The sequence below is a fragment of the Rhinolophus ferrumequinum genome, chromosome 13, assembly GCF_004115265.2.
Source record: "Rhinolophus ferrumequinum isolate MPI-CBG mRhiFer1 chromosome 13, mRhiFer1_v1.p, whole genome shotgun sequence".
NCBI classification, from domain to species: domain Eukaryota; kingdom Metazoa; phylum Chordata; class Mammalia; order Chiroptera; family Rhinolophidae; genus Rhinolophus; species Rhinolophus ferrumequinum.
In genome coordinates, this window is record NC_046296.1 from 2379341 (window position 1) to 2405796 (window position 26456).

Here is a 26456-nt window from a genome sequence, read left to right on the forward strand (position 1 = left end):
AATGAGTCAACTCAAAGCTCCAGGTACAAAGGTGAGTTACTTAAGATCTGGTTAAGGATGAATGACAGTCAAACAGCATGCGATCTTTGCTATATAGAAGTAATCGTTGTTATGGGACTTAAGATGGAGAGACAATAATTCATGTTGAGGGATTTAGTAAGGGTTTAGGATGAAGGAGAAAGCCTCCTAAATGAAATTTAGAGGACAATATCAGCAGGCAGAAATTTATGTAGCTATAGAATGCAGACCAATCCAAGAGAGAAATACATGTATGCAGAAGGCATGTTGGGGACGTGAAAATAAATCATTTTGTTGAGAAAAAATATTCATACCCTTTTACCCATTCATTTATTCATTCATTCAATCAGCCAATATCCGTTGAGCAGTAATTTGACCAGACACTTCCAGGTGTACGCTATCGTGGTGAAAAAGACAGTCCCTGCATTCATGGGGCTCATATTCCAAACATAAGACAGAAAAGAAGTGTTAGATTGATATAAGTGCTATTCACTTATATTGGTGCACTCAGATTGGGTGCAACAATATTGGGTGGCTATGCTTCCAAATATTTCTTATTAGATTTAACGATAATAATAACCATGTGAAGTGGAAATTCCGTGTCAGGCCCCTTTAAATTAGTTGCTGAAAGAGCAACAATCTAGACATCAACACCCAAACTAATATTGTACTCCTGTGAGTAAATTTCCAACAGAAGAATAAGGACAAGCAGGACAAGGGGATTATAATTTCTTTGAAGATGCATATAAACCAATAGTTTTTCATTTATTAGACTTTGTTTCCCTCCCCCCCCCATTTCTGTCCTTTAGAATTCTACCTGGACTTTGTTATTTAGTATAAAATACCACCTTCCCTACTTAAGAAATGCCATTTCATTTAATAAAGAAATATGTGCATGATATCTGCTATGTGTTGAGCATGCTGTTTGGCCCTGGGGACACAGTCAAATAATTCCTGCTCTCTGTCCTCAGAAAGCATGGAGACTAGTGGAAGAGACCAAAGACTGATTGATCAATGCTGAGAGTAATGTACTCCAAAACCAAATCAGGAAATCAGGGCCAACTTCCTGCGGGAGGTGTGATTTGAGCAGGGTTTTAAGGGATGAGTAAGAGCCAGGTTCAAAGAAAGTGTGGAATGATGGAAAACATTCAATAGGAAAGGTACAGTGATAACAAAGGCCTTATTATTTATTACGCTTTTATACTGGATGTCATACATTTTACATGCATTAATCAGATCTTAACATAACCTTATAAAGTAGGTATCATCATCTCTACATTATATGAGAAAGAAACTGAGCAATGAAGCCATTCAAAACTATGGCTCTAAATCCTGATTTTCATCACTTTGGACTAATTAGACGATTCTACTTCTCATAGTGTTGGGCTCCTCTCCTCAACTACAGGGAATTCTACTGGCTGTGCTATGTTGGGTTATTTTCTGTTCATGGATATGCTTTATCTCCCAACTACACTACACATTCCAGAGAGCTGCACGCCGTGCTTCTTTTTATATCATGCATGTTACTTTACAGGTGTCCTGAGGCTTCATTTTACCTGTTGATTGAAGGAGAAATGTCCAGTTTTAGAAAACCAGTGATTAAGAAAAAGTACAGAAAGAAGAAATCCCTGTGGGAGAAATGATGCTGGTTTCTTTCAAATGTTAGAGATTAGTTGGAACATATTTAATTTTCCTTAGTTATTTCTTCATATATCCAACGCACATAAACGTCTCACGAATGTTCTTAAAATCTTTTACATGATTTATTTGCTAATAATAAGTTGTCTACATGTAATCCAAAATTTGTGGGTAAAATATATATTTTTTTTATCTTCCAAACCTGTCTCCTCCAAGCTGTGATAGGTGTTTATCTTTAGGGGACAAGGCCAGTTTGTTTTGTTCTTATTTACATGTTTTACAGTGACTCTGAAGTGAGAGGCTAGCATTCCATAATCCGCATGGTATCAAACGGTTCTACTCTTCTGAGAATATGGTCTTACTGGGGAAGATGGTCTTACGGGGAATTTTAGACTCTAATCTATTTATTCTGCCTCTTATGAAACCTTCTGTACCATTTGAATCTTATAGTTTCTTTTCCAGATCTATTATGTTTTTCTTAAAGTGTGGTAACAATTTCCACATGACATACTTCTAGGTGGGTCATTTTCTCAAAGATACAAAGCTTATCTTGGGAGAAATGAAGCTGCAGCAAGTGAGAATTTGCTTCCCGTGTCACCCACACTCACCCAGAGGACCTAAGTCACAACCATGGATTCGATGTGTGGAGCAGCAGAGCTTAGCTCCCGAGGGGAAGATGGCAGAGCAGGCAAAAGGAGCAAGAACTAGAGGAGGTGAGTACAGGCAAGGCCAAGAAAGAGGGTAAGCGTTCAAGTCAGAATTAGTTAACTAGTCCTGCAGGTTCAATGAAACCCTGTGGTTTACTAAGATCAGATTCTGTGTATATGTCTCAAAATGCAGATTGTTGGGCCCCAGGGCAGACCTATTGGATCTTTTGGGTGGAGAAGGGGAGGAGAGTGTGCAGAAATCTGTGCCTTGAAAAATTCCCCAGGTGATTCTTAAGCACAGGAAAGTTTGAGACTCATTCAATTAAAATGTTGGTTAACAAGTGTTATTTTATAAGTGATCACCCTTGCTCTTAAGAAAACATTTAGTATCCAAATGTCCAGAAAAATAGCCTTTTAAACCTTTCTACTTGTCCAATTGCCTCTAATGTAAGACCTCAAAAAAAAAAAAAGCAATTTAAAATTGTGTGGCAAAACAAGATGGCACATTCTTACATCCTTTTCAACGAAGCTTAAAAATACTCTCATAAATGCTTTCTAGTTTTTATTTCAATAGATTGGACTTAAAATGATTGCTTCAAGTTCAGCTAAAACACTGGTTCAGACCAGTTTTTGTTTGGGTTTGGATTTGTACACAGATCTGAGCATGCCACATTTCTTTTTAGAAGGCTGTCCTTAGGTTGGGAGGGAAGTCCCTCTTTTCCTCAAAAACCCTTTTCAACTACTTTGATGCCTAACATTTATTTTTCTCAAATGAGTCTCAAATGCTAAGGCTATGAGAGATCTAACACACCAAAGTTGAAGATGCTTATTCTGAACTTTCCTACGAATGTATTTTGATAAAGTCAGGGGGAGGGGAGCAGGACAAGGCCTGGAAGAGGGGAGGGGCATGTATAGCACCAAATGGCTGGATCACTTCAGAAGACCTTGACTCTTCATTACTTCCCAGGAACCAGTCATGCCGTTTTACCATGTCTTTCCCCACAGGGAAAGGAATAACCGTTTGAAGATAATTGCAGGTGTTACCAGAAGTGTAGCTAGTGGAGCTAATAGAACCACTGGCTCAAAATCTGGCTCCTTGTCTAAAAAGAACAGAGGAAAGATTGTTTCACTTTACCCAGATAATAGATCAAACCAGGGAGAACTGATTAGTTTATGAAAGCCTCTCAACCGCACTATATTTGCCATACAGAAAAAGAAAGGCGTTCTATTTTAGCGACTCTGTAACTCCTCCCTGAGCTGCCTTAATTAAGGGTCACTTCAGGATTTTCAGAGTTTTCTTTGGTGGCTTCCGAGGGGAAAGATAGGAGGTGGCTTTGAACAAACAGGAACCTCACCCATAAAGCCAATCTCAAATTTCACCCTCAGTTCTTTTGCCAGCTAAAGCATCCGCATCGAGAAAGGAGGGAGCCATTGTGCTAGGGAATTCACCCTTAGGGAAAGACAAAACCCCAACCAGCAAAGGCTAACAAAAAATAATCTCAGAAGCATGTCGTCACACTGGCTCTCTGGAGTGAAACACTCTAGGTCTTAATTTCTTATCACTGAAGATAACATGAGGAAACACTGGGAACTGGTTCCCCATGGCAGAAGGGTACAGCATGAACTGGGGTTAAAATTTGGTAATCTCTAAATTGTAGTTAAAGGTCTCAAGATTCCCAAAGTGTCCTCTGGTTCTCTCCTAGCTTACAGCCTGACAGTATATACCCACCTGGTAACTCTTCTTGGTCTTCAGGTGTCACCTAATAATTCTGTCCTCAACTCCCACACTGCCATCCCCAAGCCTGAAGGCATTTTCTAGGGGGATTTGAAGAAGAGCCAAATGGAAAGTCAAACAGGCAGAAAACTTAGCAAGAGATTAGTTCACATTAAATATGTGTGTTTTTGTGTCCTGAAGGGCAGTATTGTACATGGAAAAGCTATTCAGAGGTTTACTTTGGTTTCGAAAAGTTAATAATAAATTTATTAAAGTTACAGACTTCAAATTCAAGTGCTCAGTTATTTCTCTAAACTTTTAAGGTCAGTCCACATTCGATGAATCGAACTTGTAATTACAGAGAAGCTTAAAGTCTCTTAAATTCTCCATTGCTATTTGTAATCTTACTAAGATGTCTACTTAAAAACCATGAGACTATTTCAATTGCTTAGATATTCATTTTGTGTCGGAATTATAAAGCTAATCTGTTGTTTCTATCGTTTTAAAATCTCAAATAATACAGATATGTAAAGTACCAATTACGCACAGATTCCTTAATTCAAAAACATTAATACTGTTACCGGAGAGTGAGTCCTTCTCGGTGTGATGTCCATGTTCTTGGCATCTCGAGCAAAGAATTGGACGAGACACAGAAACAAAGTGGTGAAAGAGTAGTTTATTAGAAGAGATAGTGCATGTTCTTTCCCAGAATTCAGTCTGTTATAATGAACTTCCAGGCATATGTGTGATATTATAATGATGGTATAATGAGGCCCAGGTGAAATGAAGGTCGTTGTGGCCTTTACTGTGCAGGTGTGAGTGGCTGGTTTAATCTAGTTGGGCATTTTGTACCCATTTGCTCCTCATAGGGGTAGATAATTACAATGAAAAGGGGAAGTTTTGGGCGGAGAGGAGAGATCTTTTAGGCAGTTGAATACTACAGGTTATGCAGGAATGCAGAGACCCGATGCCAATCTCTAGTTGCCTGCCTTCTTTTCCCCTTTAGAGACGTGATCCCCATAAAATATCTATGGGAAGTTGAGGAACAGAAGGTCTGATATTCTGTATATGTTTCCTGCTGGGTGGGGACATAGAGCTGTCCCTACCTATTTGGGGATTCACAAAACTCTCACCCTAGCTGATCTCAGACGAGAGGAAGGGGTCTTGAGATCCGCCAGGAAGACCACGTTGGCTTCTTTGGTTGCGACTGGCAGTCTTGCTGGGGTATCCTCTGTATCCCCAAGGCCCTTAAATGAGGAAAAATAGATTTTAATTCATAAATCCATTAGCTCTATAGAGCCTATGGCCATGCAACCAGTCATTTATGTGGCCTCAATTGTCCCGGAGCTGGGCCCAGAATGTGGTGGAAAGAACATTAGGCTTCAATGATTACAAGCAACAAGTACCCTGGCCTGGGAGGTCTGGGATGGCTTGGGGGCTGTTGTGAAGTCACAGGCTTTTAAGTAGTTATCTGAGGGAGTTTCTGTGAATCAGGCCAGGAGCAATCTTTAATCTAGGACTCAGAAACTGATTAGAAGAATAATCAAAGTCAGGTGCTAAGGAGCTAAGAAACTAAGGAAAAGGAGACTTAAAATTTCTATAGTGAGGGAGACTTAAATCTTTTGTAGAGAGGGAGCTCTCCCATATTAATACCACAGATTAGATCTCACAAATATATTCTATGTTTACTTTTAAGTCTTCCCACTATCGAAAGATATGTATCCACTAAGGAAGAGTTATAGCATTCCACACAATTTGGGAATTACTTTTCTATATAATTTTAGGGGGTGCCTTCCCAACTTGGAGAGTTTTTTAATGTTCAGAGATTTCAGGCAAGATATGACTGCTCCTTTTCTCTGACCCTACTGGGTTATAACTGACCCTATTTGTAGTGGCTGCATTAATAATTCCATTACTCAAAGGAGGTAAACAGGTAGTCCCCAAGATAGAGTTAATTATACAGGGACTAATTATTTGAGAAAGACCCCTTCCCGCTCCAGAAGTTGTACCATAATTCAGAGGGTTAGTCAGATTGTGTGTTTCTTTGGCTCTTAAGATATATAACATTTATTTATTTAACTCTGAAGACCTTTAGACCTGATGGAATCCTCCCTTCCTCTCTCTTACTGATATTAAATGATACCGTTTGAATATTGACCTCAAGACTTGGAGTACTTGATCACAATTTTCACAGTCAATTTGCTAACATTGAGATCAAGTTGAAAACAGTGTTGAGAGGCTACCTGGAGAGCTATTTGAGTCTGATTCCTTAGAACACAAGTAGACAAGAAACTAGAAAGCTCCTTTTTTGTAAGAGCTGAACCAGTTTTTCATGCTACTTTAATTACTCATTTCAGCCCTCATTTGTCTCCTCATAATCTTTGCTATTGCCAGAAATGAATATAAAGAACCATATTAAAATGAAGTTAAAAAATCCAGAAGAGCTCATTGTTTGGTTTCACAGGAAGGATCTGCTAAATTCTGAAAATCCAAGGAGTTAATGGGAGGTGTCCACTGGGGCCAAAAATGTACTGCTCATATAATCAGAAAAGTAGAGTTTGGGAGATGTCCAAAGATAGGGCAGAACTCAACGATGAGATGAGTTCCAGGTACTTGCAGTGTAAAATGATGGGAACAAATCAACCAACCAACTAACCACCCAAGCAAATTTGTAGCAAAAACTAAAAAATAAAGTAAAACACCAGTGAATTTAATCTCAAATGACTGAATTACTTAGGTTTCAATCCTTGCTCTGCCACTTACTAACTGGGTGATCTTGGGCAGGTGATAATTGCTCAGATCTTTATTTATTTGGTAAATGGAAATAAAACCAACCCCCAGACAGAGATGTATAGCCAATACAGAGGTTTGTCACATGTCACAATATGGAGGGCACCAGGAAAAGAAGAGTTTCAAAATAAAGTCTTGTTTTGTTAATATGACATTTGATACTTCAAAAAAAAAAATGATCACAGTTGTATTAAGGAAAGCAGTGAAAATTCTGCTATATATACTTACACATATTTTGTGATTAGTATTATTTTAATTTTAATCTTGTGCTCACCATATTTTTCTTTAGTCCATAAGGCTACCAGAGACCATTATCTGGCTCATTTCCCAGGGTTACTATGTGAATTATGTATGTATGAAAATGTAAAGCTCAGTAAATATAATAGGTGGCTGATAATTTTTAGTGTAAGGTGGACAAAAAGTTAAAATTAAACAAGAGTTTCATAGTTTCTGTGTTCAAACCTACCTGCTGGGGAAAATTTTGTCTTTAACTAATGGCATTCAGGCCTCCCTTAACTATACCAGTCTTACCTAATTGTTTCCTGGAGCACAGTATGCAGATAATATAGGAGATAATATACAATACTAAAGAAAAAAATTACAATGAATCCAAAAGAATGCAGAACAGGAGGAATAAAGAAAAAATACATGGGACCAATAGGAAAAAAACCCCTTAAACTCATCAATAATTCTATTACCAATACATTGACTAAACACTCCAATAAAATGTCAAAGATAAACACAAGACAAAAAGGAAAGTACCAACTGTACGCTATTCAGAAGAAATTAAAAAATAAGGACACAGACAGTTTAAGATATAAGGGTAAGTAAAAGATATACTCATAATTCAAGATTTTAACATCTCTGCTTCAGTAATTGATAGAACATGAAGACAAAAACATTATAAATATAATAATATGAAAAATTTGAACACTATCAAACTTGATCTAATTGACATTTATAAAGCTAGATAGCTAACAAACACAGGATATATAGTAATATTATTTTCAAGTGAATGTGGACATTTCGCTGAGACTGATAATATGCTGTACCATAAAAAGAGCCTTAATATGTTTCAAAATATTGAAATAACTTACAGTATGTTCTATGACCTCAATGAAATTCTGGTGAAATCAGTAATAACCAACTATCTAGAAAACTCCCAAATATTTGAAAATTAAGCAATGCATTCCTAAATCACATGTGGTTCAAAGGAGATTAACAAAGGAAATCAAACAATATTTTAATCTGAATGATACTGGAAATTTTGTGAGATTCAGCTAAAATAGTGCTTAGAGAAAAAAGTATAACATTAAATGATGTATTAAAAGACTAAATGTTCTGAGCTTCCATCTCAAGACATTCAAAAAAGCAAACTAAACCTAAAGTAAGTAGAAAAAAGGAAATAATGGCAATAAGAGAAGAAATGATATGAAATAGAAAACAGTCCCATGGCAAAGCAAATCAACAAAGCCAAAAGTTGGTTCTTTGAAAAGGTTAAGGAAAAAAAAAAAAAAAACTGAAAAATATTTTTGATTGATTGCCCCAAAAGAAGAAAAATAAAAATTACTAGAGGCTAGAGATTCTAAAATCTATAAAAGTACAATAGGGGCTAATATATATAACCTCATGCTCATAAATTTGACAACTTAGATGAAATTGAAAAAATTATTGAAAACACAAATTATTAAAAGTGATTTAAGAAGAAATAGAATATTTAAATGTCCCTATGTCTGTTAAAGAAATTGAATTTATTTAAATTTTTTTTACCTTAAATAAATTATAGGTTCACATGATTTTACAGATGAATTCTATCAAAAATTCCAGGAAGAAAAACACCAAACCTACACAGACACTTTTGGAATATAGAATAGTAAAAATATCTTACCTCATTTTATGAAGCCAGTAAAATGTTAATACTAATACTAATGACCTGTTAAGGTCATTATAGGAAAAGAAAATGATAGACAAATATAATCATGAATATATATATATATATATATATATATATATATATTCATGCATCAATGTTCAAAAATATATTTGCAAGTAGGATCCAGCAATATTTTTAAAAGATACAATGTGAACAAGTTGGATTTTTCCAGGAATGCACGTATGGTTCAATATTTTAAAATTAATCAATACAGTTTATCAAATTAACAAAATAATGACTATTTTATTAGATGTCAATGACAAATTTGACATAATTCAACATCCACGCATGATAAAAATTATTAAACTGGAAATAGAACTTGACCACAGAAGCCCATGAAGAAAACCTGCATACAACTTCATACTTAATGGTTAATTAATGACCAATTTCCCCTCTCTCCACATATTTTCAATACTGTCCTATAGATGCTAGCCAGTGCCACATGGCAAGAAAAAAATAATAAAAACTATAAATATTGGAAAGAAGCAAACTTATCTTTATTTGAAGATAATGTGATTATATATGTAGAAAATCTTAACACATACACAAACACACAACAATAACAAAATCCTAAAATTAACTTGTCAATTTAGCAAGGCCATAGAATACAAGGTCAATTTTGAATTCAATTACACCAGGGTTGTCAAAAAAATGTATGCAAGTGGACACTTTGGTCAACGTTGCTCAAGCAGTAGTTCGCCGTAATCAGAAGTGTCTGGACGCTGATGGTAACCACTTTGAGCACCTCTTGTAATTGCAGAAGTCAATTGTGATCTGTAGTCATCTTTTGTTATCGGTATATATTGAGTATTACAATTTTAATACAGTTTTCCTTTCTTAAAATATGTATACTTTTTTGATACCCTCTGCATTTGTATATGCTAGCAACAAATAATTGGAAAATAAAATTAAAATATAATAATTTAAAAGTATGTGGCATCTCATAATACTGAGTAATAAAGTTAATGAAAGATGTGCGAACATCTACATTAAAGGATATGAAATATTACTAATTAAATTAAAGAAGACTTAAATAATAAAGAAATTATGCTGTATTCATTAACTGGAAGACTCATTATTTTTCAGATGAAATGTCTCATCAAAATGAGTTATTGATTTACCACAGTACTAATCAAGATTCCAATGAGAATTTTTTTAATGGAAATTACAGCCTTATCCTAAAAGTTATATGGAGATGCTAAAGGCCAAGGACAGTCATAACTATCTTTTTTTATTATTATTTTTTATTTTTTTAATTAAAGTTTATTGGGGTGACAATTGTTAGTCAAGTTACATAGATTTCTGGTGTACAATTCTGTATTACATCATCTATAAATCACATAGTGTGTTCACAACCCAGAGTCAGTTCTCCTTCCATCACCATATATTTGATTCCCTTTTCATAACTATCGTGAAAAAACTTTTTGAGGAATTACATTTTCAGATTTCAAGATTTACTATAAAGATTTACCATACAGAAATCAAGACAGTGATATTGGCAATAGAGATGGACGATAATTCAGGGCAGCAGAAAAGAGGGTCCAGGTATGTAGACTGACACACGTATAGTTAGTGATTTTTGATTTGCCTATTCAAGATCAAGTGGGTTAATGCGAAATCTGCAAGGCTGGACTTACAAATTCAAAGCGATAGAGTCATGGAAGCCTCACCCAAACTGGAACACTGGACACTTGGAGGTGTGAAAATAAGTTTTAGTGACAAGAAACAATGTCTTTCCATGGGATGGATGGACGGTAAGGAGCTAAGAAAAACCTAGGTTTTCAGTTTGCTCAACAGAAGACTCCTTCCCTACCTAAATGTACCACGTCTTTCCATGAAAGTGGCTGTATAATTCTCCTGGACAAAGGAGACAATTGCATTCCAGTTTAGATTGGAGAGTACATCTTAAAATGACAGTATATTAGTTACTAGTATTACTGAAATTCCAAAGTTTGAAAGAGGTTCCTATTTTGTTCGGAAATAATCACAGCATTTACCATGTGTTGAGCAGTGACTATTGCCAAGCAATATCGTAAACGCTTTCCAAGAACTAGATCTCTTATTTCCCCAACAACTCACAGGCCCATTATCGTCATCTTTGACATGAAAAATAAAGATCGCTTGCCCGACATCATAAATGTAAAAGCTGATATAAAAAAAACCCAGGTAGTCAGGCTCCAGAGCCCACATTCTTAACTCCTGATCTATATCTGCCTCCCCCAGAACACACACTTTGACACCTCCTTTCTTAGTATTTTTCCCCCCATGTTTGATCTTAGCAATTCTTGTTACATTTTCTACTTGGCACGCCACTTTAAAATAAGCCCCAGCAGCCAGAAGGTATATGTATCAGAGGAATTTTCATAAAATTCTGTCCAAATCTACTGTTCATTTATACATTACAAAGGGTGTGTGTAATCGTATTGTTTGCAAAACTCTGAGGCACAAGTTCTGTAAACATCTCATTAACAGCAAAAATACCCTTTTCGTTTTTCTTTTTTTTTCCATTCTCCTTTAACAAACACTTCTCCACCCTGTAGTCAATCTATGTGCTTTCTTTGTTACCAGTCTGTGCACGGATGGGCGGCTACATTTTCTGACTATGTTTCTTTACCACTCTTTCTGAGTCATATTTATCATTATTGTTTCTTGGTTTCTTTATTCTCCTTTGTATGAGATATCTAAGTTTCAGAGAAACTCATGCTCATTTCCTTATCTTATACCAAACCAAACACTCTCTCAGAAAACCCACAAAATTCTTATATTTAACCAACATAGATGGGGTAGGAACGATATGTATGACTCCTTTATCCGAGCATGACTCAGGTAAAGCTGCAAATCATTTTGCTGAATGTGTTAGGTACTTGGTATTGGGTACTGTACTAGGCTTGGTGTTAGGTACTGTATCTAACACAGGCTTTGGAGGAACAAAGATGAATAAGACTTAATAATTGCCCTCTAGCAGCTAATGATTCAGGGGCAGACTCGTTAATGGACCTTTGTGTATTCTGTACATTTAGAGAAACACCAGAGAAGAAAACTAAGCAGGAGAAGCAAGGATCCTACAACTTCAGGAACCACATCCCCATATATGATGTTTAAATGAATTGGCCATTTGTAAAAATAATAAATAGCAGTTGAATGCCTACCACATGACAGACATGGTTTTAGGGTCTTTACGTTTAATTTTTAAAAATCACCACAATTTTATGAAGTAGATGTTATTATTATTACTATTACCTCCCATTTCATAGATAAAGAAACTGAGGCACCGAGAAGTGGAGTAACTTGTTCAGGGCCACCCAGCTTGTAGGAGATGAAACCATACTGGCAATACAAAAACACTGACTGCAGAATTTGCATTTTTAACACCAAAACCACGTGTCTCCATTGACAACGGAAAAACAATGGTATTTGTTCTACTTCAGAGTAATAATTACAATTAATTGAGTAGCTACTATATTTCAGGAACTGTATTAAAATTAAAAAAAAAGAAATAATAAACCTTGCACTCATTGGTGTGTAATATGGCAGGCCATATACCAAGAAGCCTAGCTAGATGGTATGTATTTATTATTTTTTAATCCATTCAATATTTTCTGAATATTTATTATGGTTTAGATTCTTTCCTAGCTGGACCTGAAGCTTACACTATAGATGGAAGAAACAAACAATAAGCACACAAAGAAGCAAATAAGTTAAGCCTGTGCATTGTGGTATACTCTGATTTTTTAGAACTACCACCGTATTATAAATGTTTTTCATGTTGTAAGATGTAGTGGAGTTTTTATTTTATGGTTTAATATTTGAAGACTTATATCATCTTTTGGAAAGCCCTTCTATGTTGGAGTATATTCCCATGTTATGATGTCAACATTCCATGCCATGAACATAATTCAATCTGTACGCCTTGTAGCTGTAACACAGGTGGACTTGAGCTCCTGTGGTCAGGTGTACTAGTGTGGGGTTTGAGTTGGAAGGGAGCAGAGGGAGGAAGCTGGTTCTGCAGACACGCCTATTTGCTGATAAGGATGGTGGTAGGCCTGTTTTTTAGGGATCGTGAAGTCCAATCCATGATACAAAAATGGCATCAGGACAGTTGAGCTCCTGGCATTCAGGGCCTGTCATCTGTGATGGCGGCACCAGCAGCAGGAGAGGCAGAAGCAGAAATTTTTCAGCAGGCACCCTCTGTGGGGACTTTAGGCATTCTATGTGGACATTTAACCCCAAGCCCATTTCTCCTTCTCTCCCAAATGAGCTATTGCACATTAATTAATATATCCCCTGTAAACTAATAGTAGATTGTGTTGCTTGCAGATGAAGTCGTTAGCCTGTAATTCCCAGGAGTGGCTGCAGGGAACAGGCCTTTACTGATGTGAGAAGCTGATATTGCTTCTCTGGCCTGGTTGAACTTAGACAGGTTAGTTAGCATGATTGCTAGGTAGATAGGTAGGTCCCTGGTAAAATAAAGAAAAGACAGCCATATCCTAAAACTTCATGTTTTGAAATCACTCTTTCGCTCCAGGACATAATGTAACAAGGCCTTGAGGTTAATCACAAAATTCCTTTTGGCCTGACAAAATGGAGGAGATCTGATAGATAAGAGTGGGTTACTTTGCTAATTCCTTCAGGATGGGCAAGCAGAACAAACCTGGTAGACGAATTTCATTAGAAGGAGCCAGTTCCCTTCTTCAAACAAGTTCCCTTCTTCAAAAAGCTCCCCTTCCCCAAGCAGGCAAGGGAAGGTATAAAAGTAAGAGCTTTTGCCTCAGTCATGGGGCACCCCCCATTCGGGAACCCCTCCTGCTCGGGAGCTGCAACCTCTTCTGCTGCCTCTAATAAACCATCCTCTTTTTAAAACTCTTTGCCTCTCCTGGTCCGTGTTTCCATTCTTCGGCTTCACGAGGTACGATCCTGGCCCACACCCATAAACAGCTAGCAGATCCTACATCAGAACCAGAAAAAAACTGCTTTAGAAACAGAAATAGAAGATGGGATCCAGCAGTCTATTTCACGCAACGCTGGAAGAATGTCTTTACCATTAGTGCGCACTTTGAATAACATGCCCAGTGCAGACAAGGCCTGGAGGACAGCCTGACGCTGCATTAGGGCCGTGGGGAAGGACAAGAAGACAGTACTGCTGCTTCTAACTGTGCTGGGGAGTGTAAAGAACACAAGGTTAGGTTCAACATTTTAAATTCTCTTAATACAGCATTGTCAGACAAGCAAAGAAGTTTCTATGATTGTCCTAAGAGAATGGTTTGGACCTATAGACCTACAGAACTAACCGAGGTGAAAATCATATGAACTTATTGATCATGTTAGCAAACAAAATTCGACTCAGTAATTTTAAAGGTCTTAGTGGCTTTCAGCGATTCATGAATCAAGCAGCATCCAGTCTGACAGATAAAAAGGAGCTCCGACAAGCTGTACAAAATGATGTTTGTAGACAGAAGGGAGCAGGAACCAGGAAGTTAGACTAGGCAAAAAAAAAGCGGATTGGTTATTGCAAGGTCCCTTTCCTTTAGAGGATGGCAGAGATCCCTCAGGCAGATTAACTAACTAGTGCTGGGCAGGTGATTCCTAATTGACCGGCTTCAAATTCCATTTCTGGGAGAGTTGAAACTAAGGTGTAATTAAGCTGAGTCTCAGTTTGCGGACATGGGGCTTAACATAAGGGACTTCATTTGGGGCCTGTTGTTTTAGTTTAAACAACCATATGCGTTGCTTTTTAAAAGCACGAGTTGAATTTAAACTCACAAGTTCTCTTATGTGAAATAATAGGCACTGCTTGAAAAAGAGTGAGAGGCAGAAAACTTGAGTGAGTACATTAAGGTATATTTGAATCATTCAAAACGCCCCAAATTAAAAATCTCCATTGAATCTTTCTAGACAGAAGCCATTTCTTGGATTCTGCATGATGAAGTCCTGCCTTGTTTGAAGACTGTAAAATGACCTCATCGGGGCAGCTATTTTACCACAGGTTCTTATCTCTATGACCACAGGTCCTTGTCATGTCCCAGCAAGGTGCAGGGGGCCAATCTTAGGAGAAGTTTCACTCTCCAAAACAATTGCAAGGTATTTTCTAGTTTCTATTGATTCAACATAGAAAATATTTATGGCAATTGAGTTCATAGGCTTCCAAACGAGGGAGAGAGAAATAAAATTTACATCAAAATGACTTTAATACAGACACTGCAGATTCTAGATTCCATGTACTTGCTTGAGTAACTAGAAACACTATTTGCTCATTCTGTTGACTGACATCTGAATTCAATGGTGGTCTATACTGAATGAAGGTCAAAGGCCAGGAATACATTGGTAATATACAGGAAGAATTCCAAAGACATAAAGAATGTAGCAGATGTGTCTGTGTAATTTATTGCCCGATCCATAGCTCTATTCCTGAAAGAAAACTCTGAAGCTCTTCTCTTCACCATGATGAGGGTAACACCAGCATCTCTGAAAAGTACTGTAAAGATAGGGGTGGCAGGCTGTGGGTCTGACCCTGCAGAGAGCTACACAGAAGGTCTTTAGAAGGGATAAATCTTGCTTTGGGGCGTGATCAGTGGGCAGTCAACAGAGGTATTGTTCAATATTTACAATCAAATATCAAGGATGAGTGATTCAGGTGTCTGATGGAACCGGCCTGTATTCGTGTCCTATTGCCGTGGTAACAAATTTCCACAAATTTAGATGATTAAACAAATACAGACTTATTCTTCTATAATTCTAGAAGTCTGAAACAGGTCTCACTGAGTCAAAATCGAGGTGTCAGCAGGGCTGCTTGTGGCATGCTACTGGGATCTCACTGCATCTGATCACGGGACATCAAATGACTCTGCTGTCAACATGTGTATTGGGAAGCCAAGTTCTGTCAGACCCCCATTGAACCACAAGTTTAGGTGGGCCCAAAACAATCAAAATGATCAAACTGGTGTATCTGGGATCAGGCATGACAGGGCCAAAGGGACAAATAAACTACACAAGGAGGTGGCATGGACTCTGCACCTCTAGGTTTCTTCAGTCTAGGGGATGGAAAAGACTTCCCACATTTGCTGGCCCAGCAGTATTCCACCATCCCCTGTTGATATTCCTAACTTTGTCTTCACCTTTCTAAATAGATCCCTCATTAGACAATCCTTCACTACCAATATTTAAGGGTTTCATGGTTTCTTGACTCTGTATTTAGCAGTACCCTAATAAATACCAGGAAGAGTAACTTGCCTCATACTATTAATGACTTCTAGAAACCTCACTGACTTGGGAATTCTCTTACACGTGTGTGTCCTAACAAGCCACCAATGCTCCTTGCTATTTCCGAATCATCTAGTCTTATCAGCATGCCATCAGTGTAATGGACCAGCGTGTCCCATGCGATGATAAAATATCCAAAGTCTTTGTGGCCTAATTTATGGAATAAAACCCAAGTTGTTATAGTTTAAAACAAAATGCTGATAGTATAGTTCTATCCCTTCCAAGTAGAAGAAAACTGCTGTTGGTGTTCCCTGCTTATTGGAAAGAGAAGAAAAGCATTTTCTAATTAAATAACTGCGTATGAAATACACGGGACTATGTCCGTTTGTTTCAGTAAACTTACCAAATGTGGAACAGCAGCTGCAATTTAACACACAATATGATATGGCCTCTTATAATCTACTCTTACTTTCCCAAATCTGTTTTTTCTTTTTCTTTTCTTTTCTTTTTTTTTGTTAAGGTTAGGTTCCCAGGAAACAATCTCTAAGACAGAGACTTATGTGCAGAAAACTTATTGGAGAGTACTGTCAGGAGCAACACTTGTGAAGCAATTTGGGGCAGAGAGAGAAGTTGAATTGCAAAGTAGTTGCAACAAAGCCTCAGCCAGTTTCACCGGGTATTCAAAAACAGAATAATTCAGAAATGTTCCGAGTTACACAGGAGGAATGGGCCTTTTTGTCTCCATATGGATGAGTCACTGGACCCATATGGATGAGTTTGCCACCATGGAAGGGGAGAAAACTTGGCAAGGCAGATCTCTTCACCTGAGGGCAATTTCTAGGGAAGAACTCAGCTTTCAACAGGCAACACTCTTGAAAGCTGGGTATGCTATAGGGGAATGTGGGAGGTTTACTAGGGGATCTGATGTACTTCACGCTTTGCACCACTTGAAGCTACTTGCCTTGTAAAATAAGGTGACTCCGTCTGAGAACAGCTACTCCAGGATTCTGGGGAAATCTTAATAAAGGAAGGTTAGTGAGATAAACTGTGGCCCCCACTCCTGTATCAGGTCTCGGGGTTGCAACTAATACCCCTCATCTCGTCCCTGTATTGTTAAGTCTACATTTCCCTCATTGTCATCAACCACTTCTGCTTATCTAGGTGGCTTTTCCGGGGTGGGGATAGCTCAGACCCCCAAGGCTGATGTCTTTGAGCCGTTGCTTACTGTGCTCTTCTAAGGTTGTAGTTGCTGCATTTGTCCATTTACTACAAACTTTAGTAAGATAAGTACCAAGAGGAGCCCCAGTGGATCACTGGGGACTAACATATTCTTCCCTGCCCCCATTTAGTAAGAACGGCCCTAGAGGATCTTGATAATCAGTTACCCCTACCAGACTGGTGACTCTTTCCTTTCCTGCTACTTTCAACTTCTAAATATACTATCTCCCCCGCTTCTCTACCTTTCTCATTGCCCTGGATAAATGATGGGTATGAATTGCATCAATGGGATCCCTTGCCTTCTGGTTTCTGACTGTGTTCAGCCAGTCGGAGACACTAATAGTAGACAAGAGGTAGAGCAGGGTGAGATTTGGGTATTTATTTCCCCAGCTACCTGGCGGCTGGGCTGGGTTTGGCAGCATAAAAGAATGCACATAACCAAAGGCCACATCTCCTTTTGAAGACACTCCTCTACAGTGCCCACAGTCTTAGCTGAAGATGTTCTTAGCAATGATTTATCCAGATCTAGCTGTATTCTGTCCTTCTTGATAATATGCCCTTAGAATTCACTCCTAACCGTGGTCTCCAGATTGCTAGACAAACAGATGAGCAAAGCTCTGGCACTCTTTCAGTATCGCTTATTTTCTATTGAACCAGGGCTTGTACTTTTCTCCTTGGGCTGTACTGGTACCTAACTCTAATTATGAAACTAGAAATACTGACGGGAGAAGAAGTAGGTCTGGCTGAGAATTATTATCCCCTTGAGAAGCAACTCTCACAGGTAAAGTTATTAAGTATTTTTATACAGAGGAAAGCTGGTTTCTTCTAATAAGAAGACAGGGTCTCCTTCTACTGCTCAGGGATGCAGAGGATATTTTGCAGCTCCAAATATCTCAGACTCATTTTTTTTTTTCCTATCCAGGTATTGCCATCTCAGGTCTCAGGTTTCTATAACTGTTTTGTTCTTAGCATAAATGACCTGGTAGGGGTAAGCATCTAACAGGAGGTGCAACTCTGCAACCATTACAATCAGGGCTTGATCACAACAATTTTCTGGATGTGGGGTGCCATATATGCTCATTTGTAAGGGTTTCTCTGTTATATTTACTTGGTGATTCACAAAACTGCCAAAATTGAGTGAGGGACAGAGAAAGAGAAGACTCTCCAGATAATTAAGGCTGTAAAACAAGGAGCTCTTCTTCCCGACCATTATGCTGTCAGATACTCCGTGATTCTTAAAAGAATAGAAGTGGTTTGTATAGAGTACTGGTTTCAATTGCTGAGTAACAAATTACCACAAATATAGTGGCTTCAAACAACACAAATTTATTATCTCACAGTTTCTGAGGTTTGAAGCAATGATGATTAATTTTAGGTGTCATCTTGACTGGACCACAGGATGCCCCAATATGTAGTTATTTCTGGGTGTATCTATAAGGGTGTTTCTTGAAGACATTAGCACTTAAGTTGGTGGACTGAGTAAGGCAGGTTGCCCTCTCCAATGAGGGTGAGCATCATGCATCCATTGATTAGAATTAAAAGGTGGAATTTTCTCTCTCTCTCTCTTTGTCTGACAGCTGGAGTTCAGTAATCAGTTCTTCTCTGCCCTTGTACCAGGACTTACACCATCAGCACTCCTGGTTCTCAGGCCTTTACACTCAGACTGAAACTGTACCACTGGCTTTTCTGAGTCTCCAGTTTGCAGACAGCAAATTGTGGGATTTTTCAGCCTCCATAATCATGGCCCAATTACTTATAATATCTATCTATCTATCTATACACAGAGGGTACCAAAAAAAAAGTGTACACTTTTTAAAAAAGGAAAAAACTGCATTAAAATTGTAATAATATATACCAATAACAAAAGATGAACACAAGTCATGTATATACATTTTTTTGGCATCCGCAGTATGTGTGTGTATTTTTATATATATATATATATATGGTTGGTGCAAATGTAATTGCAGATTTTGCAATTATCTTAACCTTTAAAACTGCAATTATGTTTGCACCAACCATATATATATATATATATATATATATATATATATATATGTATATATATATATATATACACACACACATATGTGTATATACATATATATACATATACATATGTGTGTGTGTGTATGTGTGTATGTGTATATATATATATATATATATATATATATATATATATATATGCTATAGAAGTTCTCTTGGCAAATTGATCTTGCTTTATGAGTACAAATAGCTCTACCCTGCATGCTAGCATGAGTCGGGAATGGAAAATTTCAGCATTACAACTGCAAGTAGAAATGGCCCTGTTTTTACAGTAGAGGATGGAAATTGTCCCAGTGGTCAGAACTTTGACCTATATGTCTTGTACCTGGGTCTGCAAACATGGACAATAGCCCATATTGCTCACATGACCAGTGGGCTCTGGTTCCTGTTGAGACCACCCTTTGGATTTGCCACTTGTGGAACTCACTGGGTGCTACTCCAATGTGGTCTGAAGCCAACCTCCAAGTATGTTGGTTCTGGGCCTTTTAGGAGGAGCTGCAGCACAAGACCAGGACACCCACTGTTTGTGACCAGCTTGGGACTACCTGGTAGGAGCTACAGCGAGCTCCACAGTTGTGCACTGCCTGTGCTAACATTGGAGGTATGTGGGAGTAGCCACGCTGAGAACTGAGGACCTCTGCCACCAGTATGGCGCCTGTGGTAGCTCTGCAAAATGCCAGGACACCCCGAGGCCTGCTGCCATCTGCCAGCAACCTTATGGTTTAGCCACTGATAAATCCTTGGGTAGTATACAAGTGGGTGAGGCAGGGTCTCAGAGTCACTAGAGTGGGAAGTGTTGTGGTCACCAGGTTTATATAGATTCAGGTGTGGTGCCAGTGCTGAGTCTCGAGCTACTCAGCAAAAGCCTCAGAGCACACTGAGGCCAGTCACTGTCCTCCTGGAGAACATGGACTGTGACAGTTTTCCAAGAAAGAGTGCAATGTGGGCAGGGCTGGCTGTTCACAGAGAAAGTGCCTCTGACGTTGGAGGAGTTGGGTAGGACAGGGTCCCAGTGAATCAGCAGGGAGGAGCTGTGGAGCTCACCAGCCAATCAGATTCAGCTTCAACACAAGAGAGATGGCACCTGCCTCCCAGCTGTATGGAAGAAGGACCCCTCACAGGGAAAATACTGACTGTTCTCCAGCCCTCATCTGGAAGCCATACAACTTAGTCTGACCCTCACATACCTCTGACACACCCTGAGTCACTGTCCCTTTGCCGGAGCCCAGGGTGAGTACCTATGAGCAAGTGAATCTCTGCATGGACCCTTTAAGAGGACTGCTTTGTTTCCCTCCACCTTCCATCCCATCCTATCAGTCAGAATCCCTACTGTTTTACACAGCCGGATGTTGTGGGGCCTCCTCTTCCTGGCACCTGTACTCTGGGCTGGGGAGCTTGGTGTGGCGCTGGGGTCCCTCACTCCTTCGTGGGGAAAATTCCGCAGCTGAGATATCCCTCCTGATTCTCGACCACCACACAGAGGTTTGGGGCTGACCCGTTTCACACCTCTCCCCATCCTTCCCATTTCCATGTGGCTTTTTCTTTATTTCCTTAGTTATAAAACTTCTGTTCAGCTAGACTTCAGACGATGTCCAAGTTCACTGTTCTATAATTTAGTTGTAATTTTAATGTGTTCACAGAAGGAAGCAAACACAGTGTTTATCTACTCTGCCATCTTGGATCTCCCAGGAATTCTTCTGTGTCACAGCTTTTTAAAGCCCTCATGGATATCTCATTTTCCAGATCTTCCTTTTAAAGTTTTGGCTAGTTCTTGTTTGCCAACCTGGTATCACAGCCTGTGATATTAAATAATTTCTGCTGATTGTTTTTGACAAACACGATGAGGATAGAGCTTTCCTCACTACCTCACTATGCAAGTTCCCTCTCCCTCTCTTCCCTCTTCCTTTTCTGCTTCTTAAGCTTTGTCTATTTTTGAGTCTTTGCACTTTTATAAATTTAAACTATTCTTTTAAATTTAAGATTTTTCAATCTTGATAAATTCCATATTGAACATGTTCAGATTTCTATTTAAATTTTATTAAATATATAGCTAGCTTCAGGGAGAATTACATATTTATTATGTTGAATCTTCCTATCTGTCTTCTCACTTTGAGTCCTCATTAATATCATCACAAAAATTTTCATAATTTTCTCCAAAATGGTCTTGTACACTACTTTTCAGAGGGAAAAAAGTCAAAAAACACCAAGTAATGGTATAAATATGATATAACAAGAACACTAACACACTTCTAGTGGTGATGTAAATTGGTACACTGTTTGGCAATATATTTTAAATTTTACTGTTCACACACTCTATGATTTAGCAATTGTATTTTAGCAACTTTCCCTAGAGAATATTGGGTAGTTTTTATACATAGTAAACAAACTGTAGTGTATTTTCACAATGGAATATTATACAGAAGTAAAAATGAATGAACTATAGCTAAACGCAACAATGTAGAGGAAACTTAGAAACATAATATATGTTGAAGAAATGTCAGTTTCAAAAGACTATATATGGCACAACACCATTTTTATAAACTTTGAAAATTAACAAAAATGGAACAATGTATCATATAGGAATGCACACATTTGGGATAAAACCATAAACATAGAAAAATAAATGTAAAATCCAGAACATTGTTCACCATGGGGCAGAGTGGAGAAGCAGGAATTGGAATAAAGAAAGAGCACATGCAATGATATCAAAATTGTTCTATTTCTTCAAGTAGGTTGTAAGTTCATCTATGGGTATTTTACTGTCTTGCTTAACAATTTGCATTTGGTTACATATATTATTTTTATGCCTAAATATAATATAGTAAAAATATTATGTAGAAAAAAAAGACTTGTTTATTAATTTAATCTTTAAAATTTTCTTAACTCTGATCAAATCCTAGTCAACATGTATGTGAAGGGCTTACAGATTTTTGTTTTAACCTGGTTTTCAAAGTATCACTGTCACTATGTATTAGTGATAAATATTGAAATATTTATAGATAAATTGATGTGATCTCTGAGTTTTTCATAAAATAATCTAGTGGATGTGACGCAAAGGTGTGGGTGCAGCTGGAATAAAGTTGGCCGTGAGTTAATATTTGTTGAAGCTGGTGATGGGTACAAGAGGGTTACTTATACTCTTCTGAGTACTTTTGTATACATTACCATTTCTGATATTAGAATTGTTTTCTCTTAATCCCAGCACCCACAAAATAAATTTTAACCAACCGTAGAAAAATTATAGATCAATGAAGCAAATGAGTCAGAGCTGGGAGCTTGTGTGACCATGAGAGAAAAAGTATACACAGACAGACAGCTCACCAGTCCAGGGGCAATGGTTCCAGTTAAGTGTCATCATGTATTGCCTTACACCAAAGAGCTTATTTTTGTTATTTTATTTTATTATTCTATTTTTTATATTGAAAGATAAAAAACTGAAAATTGCTGGTTCAGTTTTATCAGTGCTGTCAAAAATGAAGTAGCTTTCTCTCTTGAGGAAATATGAGTAAATTTGTCCATATTTGTTACCGCTCCTACACCACACCCAATCCTTACAAGGTCAAAGGGCATGCACAGAAATCTCATTCAAGGAAGAGCTCGGAGGTCCCTGAACCAGTCACACAAAGGAAATATTGTTAGTGCCTTAGTTTCTCTGCTTCTTTCTCTTTCTCTTTGTCTCTCAAAGACACACACACACACACACACACACACACACAAACACACACACACACAGACACTTACACACTTCCTGGATAAATAAAGGCTAAAGGTAGCTGTTTTTTTTTTCATTTGGGCCTGATAGAGTCTTGCCTGGGGTTTTACATGCATCATTTTATGTATTTCTCATATCAGCAGTAATATTATGGTTCCCATTTTATACATCAATAAACAAGGTGCAGACAGTTATGGTAATTTGTCTAAATTCCCATAGTTTGAATGTTCTGCAGCTATAATTTGATAGCACTCAATCACACCTCATCTAAATCAGGCTAAACCAATACTATATCCAATACATCAAATGAAATGAACAGTCTGAATAATGGAATGGAAGAAAACTTTGTCATTTTAGAACAGTTTTACAAAAGTTGGAAGAGGCTTAAAAGCAAGCATAGAGACAATTCGGGGGTGAGAAAGGGTTTTAAACAGACAGCTAAAATGAACTGTATCTTAAGACATTTGCCGACAAAGTCAGTGATAATCAAGCCAAGGCCACTGCTGACCTCAGACTCCTGAGAATCAGCTGGATCAGTAACCTGCATAGATTCTTTAAGTGTCAAAGCTATTGAAAACAGGTAAAGGAGTCAGATTTCATTAGACGCAAATTTGAATTGTAGGTAATAGATGAGGCTGTTCAATCCTGGTTGCCAGAGAAACAGGAACTTTCCGGGTTGTATTTCCCGTCAGGTTTTAGCAAATGGGAATTTAGGTTCACAACATTAGGGTGCAAACAATGTCACTTTCTCTCATTTCTAGATTTATTTTAACCTGCTCTAAGCACTTTGTTTTAGGCTTTCGTTCTCTTTGAATTATTGTGTTGTCATTCAGCTAATTACAACTCTATAAATTGCAAAATCTGATAGTGGTGCAAATAATTCTTGTCCATAGATGTGCAAGTGGATTCAGTCAGATGACGAGACCATTGATTTCCTAATGTGCTAAAAGCTTGTTTTGCACCTATCGATAATTTCACATTAGCATTCCTGGCTGCCTATCGGTGTATAGTATTTTGAATTCTCCTTTGAAGCATTGTGTTAATTAATGAGTTAAATATAATCTTTAACAAGCATTCGTTTTATTTTTGAGAGTCATGATTTTACCTTTTTCTTAAAAAAAAAAAAAAATCTATCCTTTCACCGGGTCTAGGCCATCTGACTCCAGAGCCCACATTCTGAACCACAAAACTATACTAACACTTCCACTGTGGTAGTAAGTAAAGTTTATTGTGCACTAACTATATCACAAATACTCTGCTCACAGCTTGGAGAGGTTAAACAAGTTGCCTAAGTAAAGTTCTACAAAGCCCCAGAAAAAAAGATTTAAATTCAGATCAGCTTTCTTCCTGTCCTCTGGCTCTTAACCCTTGTGTTTCATTTCCACCTTCACCTTTCATTTCAACATTCATAGCCACACAATGTTCTAGTATTTGCTCAAGACTGATGCGGGGCTCTCTACTTCAGAGTTTGCTCAGCTCTTGACCTTACTCCAGAATCACAACCACTTCCTGAGATAGGTGGAGCAGATGTCATTACCCTCAATGGAGTGGTATGGAACAATTTGAGAGGTCAAAGGGCTTCGTCAACATCACACATGCACTAAGTGATGGAGCTAGTACTCCAACCCAAACCTTCTAATTCTGAATTCTTCTCTGTTGCTCTGTTGGAGGACGAGGCTGTCAGGTTATCCCCAGACAGGTGCTATGCCCAATGAAGGACTCTACTACCAGGTAACAACATTTAGTATCATCCTGGAGAGAGTTCACCAGCCTTGGAAGGGCTTACCCTGGCATGCTCGACCAAGATTTGACCACTGCTTTAAGATATTTAGATCTTACGACTTCTTAGGACTCTTAAATGCAGCAACATTTCCCCAGGGCTTTCTTTGTGTCTAGCACTCAAAGAGTTTATGGTCTAGGATGGAATACTGCATGGTACCACCACAAGCCTTGCAAATGATTGCTCAAATATAAAACTATCTTCCTGTGTATGTAGTTTTCCTGAGTCTACCCAAATGCCAAGAAAGGTCTAATGTGATATAATCACAATCATACCATTTCTTCTCCAACAGATCGATCCTACCTCCTCAAGTCATTAGAAAATCACTAACCTGCTTGTGAGGTACTCTCCAAATAGATGATTTTCTCTTATTCGGCCTGGAAGAATTCACCACAGATGTATTTTACTTTTCAAATATTCATTTTCATTCTTGCAATATTTGCCCAGATATTTTTAGCAGAGAGCTGCCTGGAGCTCCATGCGTTGTGGAGTAAAATTGCAGAAATTCCAGCTCTATTGTCTGAATTCAGAACTTGAAATTCAGCTCCAGGGGTGTGGGTGGAGTACAGCGACCATTGTTTGCCGAACCCCAGGCTCTTAAGATGATGGTTTGTACTGCCCTTCTCTGTGTGACTTTCCCGTGGGCGTTTCCCTGGGTGAGGACCTGTCCTTTTGTCATCTTGTTTTAAGAATATCCCCTTTTAGGAGGACAGAACACTTGTCCTCCTTTCCTCTTTCTGATTGGTTGTTGCTGTTTTTAACTTCTGTATTTATAACTTTGGGGACATCCCCTTCTTTATACACACAACCCCTTTTAAAGATGGCATAGTTAGATAATAGGGCTGCGTCCTGAAACAGGTCCAGGACAAGCACAAACTCAAAACAAGGCCAGCGTTCACTGGTGAAACAGTACACCAGCGAAACCCAGAGTCTGAGTTTCACTCGCTCTCAATTACCCAGAAAAATTCCTGTAAGGAAACAAAATAAATGAGGCACTGTGGGGCCTTCCTTCCTTTTAAACTGCTCCAGGACCATGGTGCTAGGTGACCCCTTATTTTTAAAGTTTCTAACTGACTCTATTTACAGCATTTCCATTAGTTCAAAGATAAAATCCAATAGCAATAAAATACGGAAATTTAAAAGATTCAGTTATAGTGAATGTTCTAACCCAAGACACAGACTCCTGAATCAACGATTTGGCCACAGTCACTATTAGCTTCCTTTAGCACTTCAGCATCAAGTAAAACAGAAAGGAAATGTGTGGTGGTGACAATGGTACATAAACAAGACCAAAACTAGTGCTTGATTTAGTGAAGTGATCTTCAGAATTCATATGACAGTGGCATAAGGCATATTCATTTTGTTAGGTTACTCAGTGTATTCTTTACAGCAGCTATGAGCGTGTTCCTCTATCTTAGTGGATAGAGTAAGTGGCTTTGAAGTCTGAAAGCTCTAAATGCAAATATACGGCCATTTGGGTGTCCTGATAACTACTCCATAAGATTGTTATGAGAATTCTATTTTTAAAGATACGTATATAAAGTTCTTAGGAACAAGCCGAGCACAGAGTGTTTTCAAAAAAAGTGGCAGAGTGCTTACCAAAAATTTAAGTTTCTCTTTAAAATCATAGGAATGCTTCAATAGTCACAGTCATTCTCCCTACCCCATTCCAGCCTTCAGTGGGTTGTTGGTTGATATTTCCGTTGAAAGTAAATTGCATAGTGCAGTGTTTCAGAGCTGTCCAGGGCTGTGAAAACTGTCTTCTT

The 26456-nt window shown here is 38.2% G+C and overlaps 1 long non-coding RNA gene across 1 annotated transcript; it reads right to left on the bottom strand.

Annotated features, from left to right (window-relative positions):
* Positions 1-1193: 1193 nt before the first annotated feature.
* LOC117033206 (uncharacterized) lies at positions 1194-25608 on the bottom strand. The gene is made up of 3 exons (XR_004424851.1): positions 25022-25608; positions 5151-5264; positions 1194-1574 (listed from the first exon to the last, which is right to left on the bottom strand). It is a non-coding gene; the product is annotated as an uncharacterized LOC117033206 (long non-coding RNA).
* Between the last annotated feature and the right edge of the window lie 848 nt (positions 25609-26456).